This window comes from Varroa jacobsoni, unplaced genomic scaffold, assembly GCF_002532875.2.
Source record: "Varroa jacobsoni isolate VJ856 unplaced genomic scaffold, vjacob_1.0 scaffold_625, whole genome shotgun sequence".
NCBI lineage: Eukaryota > Metazoa > Arthropoda > Arachnida > Mesostigmata > Varroidae > Varroa > Varroa jacobsoni.
In genome coordinates this window covers 114,178-128,190 of record NW_019213527.1, presented here as the reverse complement: position 1 = coordinate 128,190, position 14,013 = coordinate 114,178, and the positions used below count along the sequence as shown (strand labels likewise).

General features: G+C 42.3%; 2 pseudogenes across 1 annotated transcript; both read left to right on the top strand.

The window, feature by feature from the left end:
* The first annotated feature begins 7 nt into the window (after positions 1–7).
* LOC111262059 (excitatory amino acid transporter 2 pseudogene) lies at positions 8–4,175 on the top strand (annotated as a pseudogene). Its single transcript, XR_015311800.1, has 2 exons — positions 8–624; positions 2,114–4,175. The product of XR_015311800.1 is annotated as an excitatory amino acid transporter 2 pseudogene (transcript).
* On the top strand, positions 3,615–7,230 carry LOC111262074 (excitatory amino acid transporter 2 pseudogene; annotated as a pseudogene).
* The last annotated feature ends 6,783 nt before the right edge of the window (positions 7,231–14,013 follow it).

Genomic DNA, 14,013 nt, shown 5'->3' with positions numbered 1-14,013 from the left:
TTCAAGTATTTCTCCAGCAGACTGAGAACTAATGCATTATGTCAAACGAACTTCACTGTTACTAACCTATTTGGTCTCTACTATGGATAAACTCCGTGCACTTACGCCTTGATATGGAACCGATTCAAATCAAAGCTTGCGGGAATGACGACTGGTGGATTTGTGTTTCTAGCAAAATTTTTTAGCTACATACAGACGCACCATTCTGTTGGGTTCTCCGATTCGCCGGACTCCGCTGTTGTGCGTGGGGTGTTATCCGTTCAACGTATTCGTTTGCCGTATATGGCTGTCTAGCAGTGTCCGTTGTAATCTCGCGTAGTCGCCTATTGCGTGTTATCACTTTGTTCTGCGGGGCGATTAGGATTTACGGTTGTTTTTTGCTCAGCTGGTCTGCTGTTTTACCCATTTAATGCCTCCTTTTCGACCTGTACATTTATGGCCAGTTAGTGTCATTGCTGTACTGTTTCGTAAATGAAGCAAAACTGTAAAACGGCGAAGGTCTATTCTCTGAGCTTTCGTCCAGGAGTCTGGCCACTCGTCAATTCCAATACTAGGCAACTCATCAAAGTGTGCGTATTCGGACCTTTGGGCATATTGGCGAAGATGCCTTGTTTGCGTGTGCAGGTAAGTGGGAAATTCCCGTGTTACATTAGGAACTGGGTTTTTAGTTTGTCCGTTGCCGTCCAGGCTTCGCGGTCCAGTCAGCAATTACCGGAACGGTATCCTCTCAAAATAATGAAGTGTGGTATCGTCTTTCACGGTATTAATGGTTGCACCTCTAGTTTGTCTGAACTATAAGTATTCTTCATATAGACTTTAAGCTTCCAGGGTATCGTTTTTGCTAGTATTATGAAATACTTACAATCCAGTGCTCGTGGCTTATACGCGTGCAGGAATACGCTGGGCTTGTAATAACGCCCTATTTTCTGCCGTCCTAGATACCGATGCAAACGAAGCTGGAACCTTGAATAGGTTAGTGAATGTGGTAATCGACATGAAATGCTTGTATGTGCCTTCCCGTAGCCCGTAGATATTTCTCATTGGCGAATCCTGCTGTCACCTTAGTCGTCGTCGCTATCGCTCATTAGCAATGTAGAATGTCCCCTATATAGGTATGTGTTTAAACATATTTTAGCCGTTCACGGAAAAACTAATCGGCCGAAACTGAGATTTCACACTAGCATGCTAAGATCAAGTCCCAGAAGAGGCAGTTAGCTGGTAGTTTTTGAAAGAGCGAGTGAATATAATCTTCTATGGAAGGTTATTAAAGACGTTTTTGACGTCCAGCAGACCGTGTAGATGCTTCTGTGGCGTCCACATTTACAATACTAAAATTGTTTTTAGAATAACAAGTAACATGTGGGTTTCAGCAGGACTCTCAGCAGGGTCCCCGGAAAAGGGAAGTCTATAAAACCCTTGTTGTTAGAATCAGTAAGTACTAGTTCCGCTTTTTTATCCCTAGGAGAACGGACAAAGAAAGTCGCCTAGCAAGAATTCGCTAGCGACTATGTCGCAGCTAAGGCCCAGTGTGCGCAAGCACAAGGACAAAAATTACAGATTGCGAATTTTTAGTGAGAGTTGCAAGACATAGATTACTTTTTAAACATGTTTTTCTGTGAGATAAAAAGCCTAGGGCTGCTGCAGCCGTAACGTGACTGCCCATATAAAGCCTGCATAATTAACTTCGTGCGGGGCAAAAGTCAAGCTTGTATTTAAGGTGCTGGCGGCTTACGAACCGTAGAGATATTTCTGTAATCTGAGTTTAAAACCGGGCGTAGACTCACTTTGCTGCTGGCAGGGACTAACCGTTTTAAACAAATAACAAAAACGAAGCTAGTGTACAATTTTTGGAGACTAGAATTAAGTGTATGGCATTTAACAGATGGTGTTTCAAGGAATGTAGATCAATTTACTGTGACACGTTCTTGCATGTATTTCCAGGGGTGAAGTAGGGTGAGTTAGGTCAATGTGTAGCGTACTCTAAGTGCGACACTAGCGTAATGTTAAAATCAGTGCAGAGACTTTACGACAACACCCCAGATGTGACACCTTACCAAACGTCAGTAGATCCGGTGACTCACGGATCCGGTGCCTCGAACGTTCTCTCTTTCAGCAGCTCAACCAGCAGTTCAAACGTGGTCAAGCCGGAAAGCTCTTCACAGAGTGAAGGTAATCTATTATTAGTGATCACGGTTGTTGCGGTTGTGATCGGTTTCGTGCTCGGAATCATGGGTCGAACGCTGTCACCCTCGGATGATATCATCACATTAGTGTCGTTTCCCGGTGAAATGTTCATGGGCATGTTGAAAATGCTTATACTGCCCCTTGTCGTATCGTCGGTTGTTGCTGGTCTAGCCCAGATGGATCCTAAATCCAGTGGTAAGATCGGCATGCGTGCACTGACATACTACTTCGCGACAACGATCATCGCTTCTATTCTTGGTATTATCATGGCAACCGTGATAAATCCTGGCGACCCTTCGTTAAAAACACGCACAGCACCCCGTTCAGAAGAAGTCCGGCAGAAACTTTCAACCATGGACGCATTTCTTGACCTTATCCGAAATATGTTTCCCGAAAACCTCGTTCAAGCATGCATTCAAAGGGCGGAGACACAGTATGAAAATGTTACGTCCATAGAAGTTAACACGGGCGAGAAATCATATAGGACCCAGCGAAAGATGGTGTATAAAGATGGGACGAACATCCTAGGCATTCTGGTGTTTTTTGTCGTGTTCGGGATTGTTACAGGACAAATGGAAAACAGAGCCGATATCGTAGTGAGATTCTTTGTTCAACTGAATGACGTAACAATGAGGATGGTTTTTCTCGTGATTTGGTTTTCACCGTTGGGCATTATGTCGCTGATCATTGGCAGGTTACTATCCCTTGAGAATATAGACATTATAGCTTCACAGCTCGGCTTATACATGCTTACCACTTTCCTCGCACTACTCGTTCATGCGCTTATCATGCTCCCCCTCATCTATTTTCTTATTACTCGACAGAACCCATGTGCGTTCCTTAAGGGGATGATGCAAGCCATTGCCACAGCGTTAGCTACATCATCCAGTTCAGCCACTCTACCCGTGACCTTCCGGTGTTTGGAAGAGAACCTTAATATTGACAAACGCGTAACACGCTTCATTCTGCCGATCGGGGCCACCGTTAACATGGATGGTGTGGCAATGCATGAACCTATCATAGCGCTGTTTATTGCGCAGATCAATAACATCTCCCTCGGTTTTGGCGACCTAACAATATTAACTATTATGTCAATTGCTTCATCGATTGGTGCCGCTGCGATTCCATCGGCCGGTATTGTGACGACACTCCTTGTCCTGACTTCTGCGGGTCTGCCCACCGATGACGTATCTTTTGTTATTGCTGTTGACTGGATTATCGATCGCGGTCGAACCGCAGTCAATGTGCTAGGAGATGCTTTCGGCGCGGGCATCGTAGACTACATGATAAGAAAACAACCGGAGAAAAAAGTCGAAAAGGTTGTCCCTCGGGTGGCACCTAAGACAATTCCGGTCGTCCAAACCGTTGATAACAGTGGATCCGAGAGCACCATTTCAGAGTACGACGAGGTACGGCACGCTGTATGACTCACTGATTGTCATGAGAATCGTTCGCCGAGATTTACTGATAGGCCAATCTGTCCGACAATGTGCTTGCCGATCAGCAGCTTTACATAACCCTTCGAAGAGTTTTTTTTTTTTTTTACTAGAAACGTTGTTCCCTATGTCTGCCCGTAAAAGCTTGTGGTTAGTGGGCTGGCTTAAAGTATGTATCGTCTCGAAGTTGCACATGAGTTTGCCGTTGCCAACTGGAATCAACCTAGCCTGTGAATGAAGTGTTTTAATTCAATAGCAATAATGTGACGACACCTCGTACATGACAAAGCTCTTAGAGTCACGAAAAAGACGACACAATTCAAGTAAAATTGATTAGTGGGTTAGTGGAGCTGAAGGTCTCTAACAGCTCATTTCATCACGCGAGAGAGATGTAAATATAGCGGCAGAATGATTAACAGTAATAGGTGAGAAAACAGGCAAGTGTTGATGTACGTTCTTAACATGAACGATCGATTTTCATTGAGAATAGACCCAAGGTGAACCGGCTCGACGTGATTTCCCAATAAACTTACAAACTTGGAGCGGAACTTAAAAGACGTTTTCTACGAACAGAAAAAGACTCGAGTAGAGCCGTATGTGGGAGACCTCTAGCGAATGTGGAAATGTATATGCGTGTGCGACACGTGTACGAGCTTATTATACAGACATTGGTGATCGTATATCGATTCGCTAGGGAAAAAGTTCGAACAGAATGTGATATTGTATCTAGAGCAATTATTTTAGGAGGTATTGTGCCCAACAATAATAGACAGAATGAAACCTTTTGCTATGCGATGGTCTATGACGTAGTTGTAAACTATTAACTGGAACAGGGCCATGCTTCGAACATTGCACAAGTGTACAGTATTACCTGATGAGGCAGTGTAGCTTTGAGCAGCGCATTCAATGATGGGTCGCGTCCCGCCTGTCAGCCCCTACAGGATGAGGCGATATATGAACTCATCCTCAAGCCAAAGAATTTCGGGTAGCAGCCGAGAAGCAGGATTAGGGATTGTCTACCATACAATGTGTACAGTCCCCACACAGCCACAACGACGAAGCTGTGATTTCATAGGAGATCATAATCAAGCGAGCACCACTGCAACATAAATTGTGCTGCATTTTTCTAATGGGGTAAACAAAGCCTTCTAGTTTCAATGAATGCCATACTGTAAGTGTTCTACTAGTATGTCAAAATCACCAGAGGCATCAAGCGATGTGTCGTCGATAGCCCTGAAGGGTTTCGGTGCTAGGTCACGGGCTGGAGCCTTTGCCGAGGCCTGTGTAAGCAGCATACTTAGTAGTGCAATGACGGTTCAACCAATGTACACAGCATGGGGTGAAGAAAATTTGCTCTTAGCTCTAACTGTCCTTGGGGTTGTACTAAGTGTTGTGTTCGGTCTTCTTGTGCGAATGCTTTCGCCTTCGGCAGAAACCATTACGTTGATTGGATTTCCTGGTGAGATATTCATGTCCATGTTGAAGATGCTGATACTGCCACTTGTCATATCTTCAGTTGTGTCCGGTCTGGCACAGATGGACCCGAAATCAAGTGGCAAAATGGGTACGCGTGCGTTGGTATACTATCTTTCGACAACAATACTCGCTGCAATTCTTGGTATTATAGTGGTTATAATGTTTCATCCTGGCGATCCCACGATCAAGTCACAATCGAAAAAGATTGTACAAGAAGATTTGAAGAAAATCTCCACGGTTGACGCTTTACTTGATATCATCCGGAATATGTTCCCTGAGAATCTCGTCGAAGCATGCATTTCGCGGACGGAAACATACTACAAAAATGTTACGAGCATAGAGACGGAAACTGGTAGGACGCTAATTAGCACGCAACGAAAGTTGATACGGAAAGATGGTTCGAACATGCCCGGCCTCATTATGTTCTTTACCATCGTTGGAATCATTTTGGGACAAATGGGCTACGGAGGTGATGTCGTCGTCAGGTTCTTTGTGCAACTAAATGAAATCATCATGCGGATTGTATTTATAGTGCTGTGGTACTCTCCGTTCGGTATCATGTCGCTGATTATCGGGAAGTTTACGTCTGTCGAAGATATCGGTACCATGGCCGCGCAGCTGGGCGTCTACATGATCACCACTGTTGTAGGACTGCTTGTTCACTCCCTTGTCACGTTACCTACGATCTATTTTGCTGTTACCCGGAAGAATCCATGTGACTTTTACAAAGGAATGCTGCAGGCTATTTTCACTGCGTTAGCTACAGCATCAAGCGCAGCCACTCTGCCTGTGACGTTCCGGTGTCTGGAAGAGAACCTCAAAATTGACAAACGCGTCACACGCTTCGTTTTACCAATTGGGGCGACCGTCAACATGGATGGCGTGGCTCTGCACGAGCCAATCGTCACGCTTTTTATAGCACAGGTGAATCAGATTACCCTCGGTGTTGGTGATATATTGGTTTTGATCCTGATGTCCATTGTCTCCTCAATTAGTGCCGCTGCCATTCCATCTTCTGGCATTGTGACAACGCTTCTTGTTCTGACTACGGTGGGCGTGCCCGCAGAAGACATATCGTTTGTTATAGCTGTGGATTGGATAGTCGATCGGGGTCGAACCGCAGTGAATGTACTTGGGGACGCTTTCGGTGCTGGTATTGTGGCCCATCTTACAAGGAACGAATTAATAGAAATGGATGCCAAAAAGGCTGCACAGCTGCGTTTGTTTCAGTCCGATCCAGTCATAAATGAATCTTCTCAGTCTAGTGAATCCTCAACCGATGTGTCAAGATCCGCCAAAATTTGATTCCTGATTTCAGTTTGAATAGCGTCCGAAGAACGATGGCGCCCAAGGAAAAGCGGTATGGCGACGGCCGACGTTTATTGCTACTTCGGAACGTTCCCTCCAGACTAGATTACGATCTCAGCCACTGCTTGATAACGGCTGGTGTTTAGTAAGATGATAACACGTATCGTCGCAATCAGGAATCTCTACGAGATTGCTGCTTCTAGGAAGCAGCAAAAACATAAGGTTAACTGATGAATTAAGTGAGCGACTATGAAGGGAAAAAAGTAGTCAGTGGCGTCTACGTCGTCTTTCAAGACCAAATAAGGGATGACCTTATAATATACATAATCTACGGAAATCAACACAGATCGGGGAGTGGTAGTACACTGCAGTGGAGTTGATGAAATCAAGATTTCAGCTTAAGGGTGGGACTATTACAACAAGTGGTAGCTCGATGAGCTCCCAGTTCTGGTAAACGTAGAACGTGCCCTACCCATCCGCTGGATAATCAGATTCATTGCGTAAACCTGTTAGTTGGACACAGCTGCTAAACATGGTGCAAGGTTAGTCGTGCATGTTCACGCAAGTATCGTCTACCAAGATTTATCCATGAAAACCTGCCGTTATCAAAGAGGACTCCCAGTGGTTTTTCGTCGCACGCTGGGTGTGGCACAAGGGCTGCAGTTTCTATTATTAGATTTGTTTCAAGAGTTTGAATCTGACAGTAGTTAAACGCACCGCTAATTTTTAGAAGGCCAACGAATGCCTTAACGCAGCTGTTAAATCTTTGCAAGAAACATGACTATAACACCTTTCAATAAAAATGATCACGTGTACTATACACTTACCACTGTAACTCAATAAATAGGAACATAATGCTATCGCTGCGTGGCGTTCCGTCAGGTTCTATGGTTTTTAAGAAGAACTAAAAACACACTAAAACAATATGTCGTACATTTCAGATCACGTATGTACGATATAAGTAGCGAATTTGATAAGCTTATAGGAACACGATAGCTAAAACTTTCGTGCAAAATATGGGCAACAACAAAATCAAGCATCTTGTTATCCAATGTTAAGCAATATCCGAGGGTAATCCGTTTACAGGTTCCGTCTAAAAAATATGCGCCGCAACGTACATCTGTATGTAGTCGGCATGATTATAGTAAGGTTACTTTACACTGTGAGTTCTTCAGTATCATAAATTAGGGAACCGTGTTTTCGAGAAGCTGTACAATTGCTGCGCCACCTCTCAGACATATCTGTATAACGCGTGGAGTTCATGTGCTAAAATGCGAATTCATCTACTGTTTATTTAGATCGTTACGACGGCTTCATGGTAGAGTGATTAGCTAAGTAAATAATGAACACAATAATATAGAACACAATAGTAAAATCAAACCAAGACGAGTCTTCAAGTGCGAATATGTTGACAACAGCCTGAATTTGTGATTGTCAAGGAAGCAACCACTGATCAGTACCTGTTGTTTTTTTTCTTGCCTACGGGGGGGTTCCGCTAGAAGAAACCTAGCTAACAAAAACAATAGCAGCGGCTTCCAAAACATCCTATAGCCCAGTGCCGTAGCGCATCCAGTGCATTGATACGGGATCACCCTGGGATATTTCAATAATGGTGGTCGCTGAAAATACGCGTTTGAAGCCAACTTCAGGGTGAAGGAGTGACACTGGTTCGCCTGTAGTTTATTTTCGTATGATCATCCATGCTTTATTTGATGTTATGTACACGCATAGATGCGGCTCGGCGCAAGTATGCAAGCCGATGTCTCTCGGTATAACACGAACACAAACTATATTAAACTAAGGTGAGGTTACATATTTAATATTCTGTCGAAATGTATTGCATTTCACAGATCTTTAAATTCAAAAGGGGCCCAACGCCATTTGTGAGATCTCTTCTGCATTGATATAGCTAATATGTAGCTTAAGGGTGCCAAGGACCGAAACTTTGACGCACTGCGTTTCTTGCCGGAAACCAATTGTCTGACAGAATGCCGAATGGCGATGCCGGGTGTAGAACTCAGTACTAGTAGATAAGAGACTATGCATTGCGGAATATTCTGCCTTCTCTCGATTAGAAAATGCTAACTACGTTGGTTGAAGTTCCTCAGCGCTTTGCAGTTACTGCCTTAGATCCATAGGCGCCAATATGACATTGAAAGACCTGTATTTACTGAAAGGAGACGTTTAATTTGGGCTGGCGTGGTCATGTTCATTCATTTAGTAACGCTACAGCTTTGGACACAACAATTTACTTTTTTGCAACAATGTAAATAATTAAAAATAAACTGGGGGCGAATCCATTCGAGGAATATTTACGAAGTCGACTACGTTCTACGATCATCGTCCTACGAAGCGTATGAGTAATGCGATTATCTCCCAAGTAATGAACCGGCAACTACTAGTTATAACGAGTTTTGCGAAAGATGCCAAGCTTCCTAAACTAGAAATCAAGGAACTTCGATAGAACATGATCTGAGGTTTGGAAAATGTGTGATGAATCGACTTAGATTAACCTGGTCTTTTTATTTTTGATTTATTGAAATCGGTATGTTGACTTATACCCTGTCTACTTTGTATAAACTAACATATACGTATGACCTTCGTCGATAGCATCCTTACGATCGGCGTTCAAGCTGTACCATGGAAGTCACGAAGTTATTACAAGACCTTCAGGTTGCAAGTTGATAATGTCTGCTAGCTTACTGCAAACTAGGATAGTCCTATTAAAACAGAAACGCCACGGCATCACTCGTTCCGAATGACGGATCAACTATTGCACACGTTCATGGTGTTATTAGGTCTTCATATGGATGGGCTTATCCTTCCATTTTCATGAAAAGGGGCTTAGGTTTATTAGGCCCTACTAGAACGAAAATCATTAACAATGTTCTAATGTATTTGATTAGTGAATAACTCTTGGCATTTTTTAATTTACCTCTTGTTCAGCTCTTCATACGCTGATGATTAGGTATTATTTGCCGTTAGCTATTTCTATACTCTATGAGCCTGCAATCACCGCTCTACATATTCTAACACGTCGTGTTGAGTTCATACTCTAGAATAGGTGTCAATTTCGGTATCTTTTGAAATATTGCAAAAGGCATCCTTTTAATAATTCAAGTAGAAGCTTGCAAAAAATCGGTAAAGATAGTAAAAAGATGGAAGACATAAAAAATATAACAACAAAAGAGGAGAAAAAGTAAATTTTACCGCATCTGACTATATCTTCCAAACTAATTTTTTTAACATTTTGTTGAAGTACTTGGGACTTTTATAAGTTTACCTGTTAGAATAGAATCTGTCAGTTAATAGAAATGGCTCCGCGTACAAAAGCTAAGGCACAACAGAAATCATCGCCGCCTGTTAACGACTTTTCGCGGTACAGTGTTATATCCGCTGATCATAAAAACACCTAAAAGTTCTCAGAAAGAGTGCTCTGTTGTTAGTTAACCCTGATCCCTTTGGCCGAAGGAACATAGTAAAATGCGTTTAACATGGGACGAGGAAGAGAAGACTTTATCGGCTACAATAATTCTCAGAGGCTAGTATTGCTTCTCGAATCTGAACCATAAGTAGATAGTATTTTTTGTGCAAGTCAGCGTAGTTCTAATGCGTAAACAGCATGTTGTACCTGATTTGTACACGAATTTTGTGACACGATGCGCAGGACGTTACGCTGTTGTATCAAAAGCCGCCACTATAATCTTCAAATAATGCTTATGAATTTTTATGGGTTCTCTGTATCAGCTCATCAGCGTACGTCTCGGTCTGACGTGCGTATAGACTTTTAATAATAACGTATGTACTGGGATTGATTTTCTAGGTCTTAGAAAAATGAAGTTTTTCTTATTTATTCTTAGTTACAGTGCAAAATGACGGTATAATATTCAGACACAATTCGCTTAAAGATTGATCGGCATATACAGGAAATCTTGCAATTATCTTGCGTTTCTTCATTACCAGTCCGTTAACAGCCGGCAAACATGCGAATGTGTAGTATGTACATACACTGTACCGGTTGGAAGGATCAGTCATCGGTTGCTATGATTCATCGGCGTATTTTATCTACAAAAACACGTTAGCATCATTACCTTTTCCAGCCGTTCCAGAAGTAATACTAGTAAAATATCTAAGGCGTTTATCTCATACACTCGTCCAGTATAGAAAACACAGGACTAGAATATGATATCTTGGGTCACGTCGTGGAATTAGCTGTGAACGACTTTACAACAGATAGATGTATGGCGTTAATTTGATTACCGCTTCCCTGATTAGGTCAATAACCTCCGTGGTCGCACCCCGCTTGTCCTTGAGCTGGTGTTCCGATGCGCTCTTCACACAGCCGGGCACTGTTTCCGTGATTAATTCGCTTTTGCTCGAAGATATTTGAAGGAGTACACATAGCTATATCACGTTTTTTATTTCTTAAAATTCGATTAGAAGTCCAAGATAATCATAGAATTGTAGAAGTTTTTTTTTTGCGTTAGACAGGCATAGAAGCTTCGAATTATGAACAGTAGTATGTTAAAAATTCTAGGAATAAGCAGCTATGCCTCGCGTTTAGTCAGCGATTTAGACGCCGAATCTTGTGAAGTTCTTAGGCGAAGATCTTCGTAATGTAGGATTTTTCCTCAAGGAATCCAAATGGTATAGCAGAAATGAAAACGTAAACGATATCAGAAGTTCAGCACCAGGAACTAACTTGAGTAAAGGGCCCTTCGAAAAAGGCCTTTTAAATCTGAACATTTTCGGCTCCATTTTCCGGACTTGCATAGCATTTCACACTTCATTTTATATCGAAACCGTAAAGATGAAATTTTCAGAATTCGGTTTTTATATTCTCTTCTAAGTTTTTAGTGTTGTCATGCTACAAACGAGCACAAAAAAAGTCCACTAAAGGTGCGTAATCAGATATGGTGTGTATTTCTGTGCTTTACATCCGTTATTGAAACCGTTAGGCATCAATTCAGATGGCTGGCTTCCAGCGAGAAATTGTGTATCCAACTTCGAATTCGAATTTAGATCACAGAGTGTCTTCAGGTTTAGCACACAACCACGTCACCCGCTACGCTATTACGGGTACAGATTCGGTACGGTGATTTGTGTATGCGATAAAGCCGACCCCTCTCTACGATTAAATCACTTAGAGAAAATGGTCCCTAGTTGTCGCAGCAGATCTGCGCGCGCTAACTAGAACAGCATAGGAAAACAAATACCAAATAATATTGCGCTCTTTCAATAATCTACATGCCAAGTGTCTCTGTATACAATTGGATTAACCTGTTTAATCGAAGATGTCCATTAAGATAACAAAACTGTATGAAGCACATGTTTTTTTCTAATTTGGTTAGAAACCTATGCAACGAAAGCGTTTTCGGGTTAAATACAGATGCTAATATATGTTGAATACTGCCTATCTTCGTTTGATGCAGAACGAGACAAATTTGGCGTTTTCTTTTTTCATAAGCATCCTTCACGTACGATTTAAAATGCTGTGTGCTTCAGTCTGAAGCCAAAAAATTAATTTGCTAACATATACAAGTTAATGTAATGTCCTATAACATAATTGTGTAACAAATAAAATTCAACATCCGCGTATATTTAAACACGTTTGTCGAATAATAACTTAATAAATTCACGTTCAAAAAGCATTTCCATCGAATATTGATATACACATGAGTTATTTTACAGCTGTAGCGCAGTGGAATGGCTACGATCCGCTTCCTGTAAAAAAAAAATGCGGGAAGACCTAATTATGATTCCGTTAAACGACTGCCAGCTGCCGTCGCATGCGGCGTATAACACCTCATTGAATCTTTTCCTGTATTACAGAAACAGCAGATTCTCATTGACCATTCAGACATGACGTTTCATTAATAGTGCCATTTAGTATATTCTTAATACAAAACTGTAGCAAGATAAACCACCTTCGTTATGTCCTACATTGTTAGCAGCGCAGTATCCTATACTTTTAAAAATACGATCTTAGCATATTCCTCATTTTGAGGTTACTATGGGCGTTCCGCACGCCTACTCAGATAGCTGTACGCACCGCAGAGCTTAGCACGTCCGGCGAGATCCATTGCTGAGCTGACTACCGATAGTCGGTATCTAGCCAAATAAAAACCCAACTCATCGACAGTATGTTTCTTCAGATCTATTTTCTACGCCAAGAAATTGTTTTTGCTATACATATACAAAATTTGTTTTTTGATCGCGATAATGTCACTTATCTGTTCGGCGTCGCTGGCCATCTTATATACCGCAACAATACGGTACGCGTTGCAATGACTCGTGTGTAGTGATCATCCACTCTTCCGTTCTGGGGCCTTCTGCTACGATAACCGTTTGTTCTCAACGGCTATTACATGTCTCGAATGAGGCTCTCTGCGTCCATTTTACATGCTGATCTAACGAGACATGGATCCGACCGTAGCGTGGCGTGACGAAACTGATTATTGAAGTACTGCATTTTTTTTTGCGTGTCCTCCAAAGAGAAGTGTCCACAGTGAAGACTACACTCCATTGCATTGGCGTGCACCGTTCCAAGGCACGTACTGCTGTAACTATTGTCACAGGTGCAGTAAATGAAGCTCGAAACAACCTTACAATATTATTCATCTACTTCGTATACTCTTGTTAAAGTTGTCATCTGCTGTTATACCGATACAGTAGCCCTTTTTAGTGAACTTATATTTAGGAGGGCTATCCATTACACAACTTACGCCCAGTTACGACGCAGAAACAATGAGAAAAACTGATTCGAATTTTTAGCTGTTGATAGCTATATGCGCGGTAGGCTCATATACACAATATAGACGAACGGCATGCACAAACAATATGCTTCATTTTGCTTTTCCTGCTAATGTTGACGTCGACGGTGCTCGAGCTTATCGGCTCGTGTCGATAAGCTCGGCGCTACGGCGTGTCGGCCGTAGCGAAAATGATACGTAATATGAGCAAACAACGTTTTACTCATCTTGTCTAGCCAAGAAGAGCCAAAGGTTGAAGGTGACCTATTCTTTCTGCTCTGATTAGATTCCAATGTCATAGTACTTATAAAGTAAGTAGCCCGCGATGCTCACAAATCCGAGTCCAACAATTGCCCCTACGCCGTAAAGAAATGGGTAAATGTTATCGCCTGATTGAAATATCGGACGCTTGTTTGGAGGTACGGGCCCAGGAAATGGATCCTGTTGCCATATCGGGGGCTTCAAATGCTCTAGGTCCACTTGATAACATGGATACTCAGGCACGCCACCAAAACCGCCTCGTAGACGTGTGTGCGGTCTATGTAAACAGAAACCTCGCTGACGAATTGGAAAATATAGCTGCGCTGGCATCATACGATGTTTGGCGTAATAGATTGGTAACATGATCATCTCAGCTAAAATTAGCCTACAAACTCTCTGGCCGATATCTGGTCGTCGCAAATTAGATTGTTAGCCGTGACAATTCCGTCGTACTCAATTTAGTCAGGGACTGGTTTTATTCAATCAAATCTATTTGCTTCCATACCGTCAAACAATTTTCCAGCTTGGCTTTGTTATCATCAAATGGAAGGGATCGAGATTGGTTTGCTATAACATACATAACTATTCGATTGCAC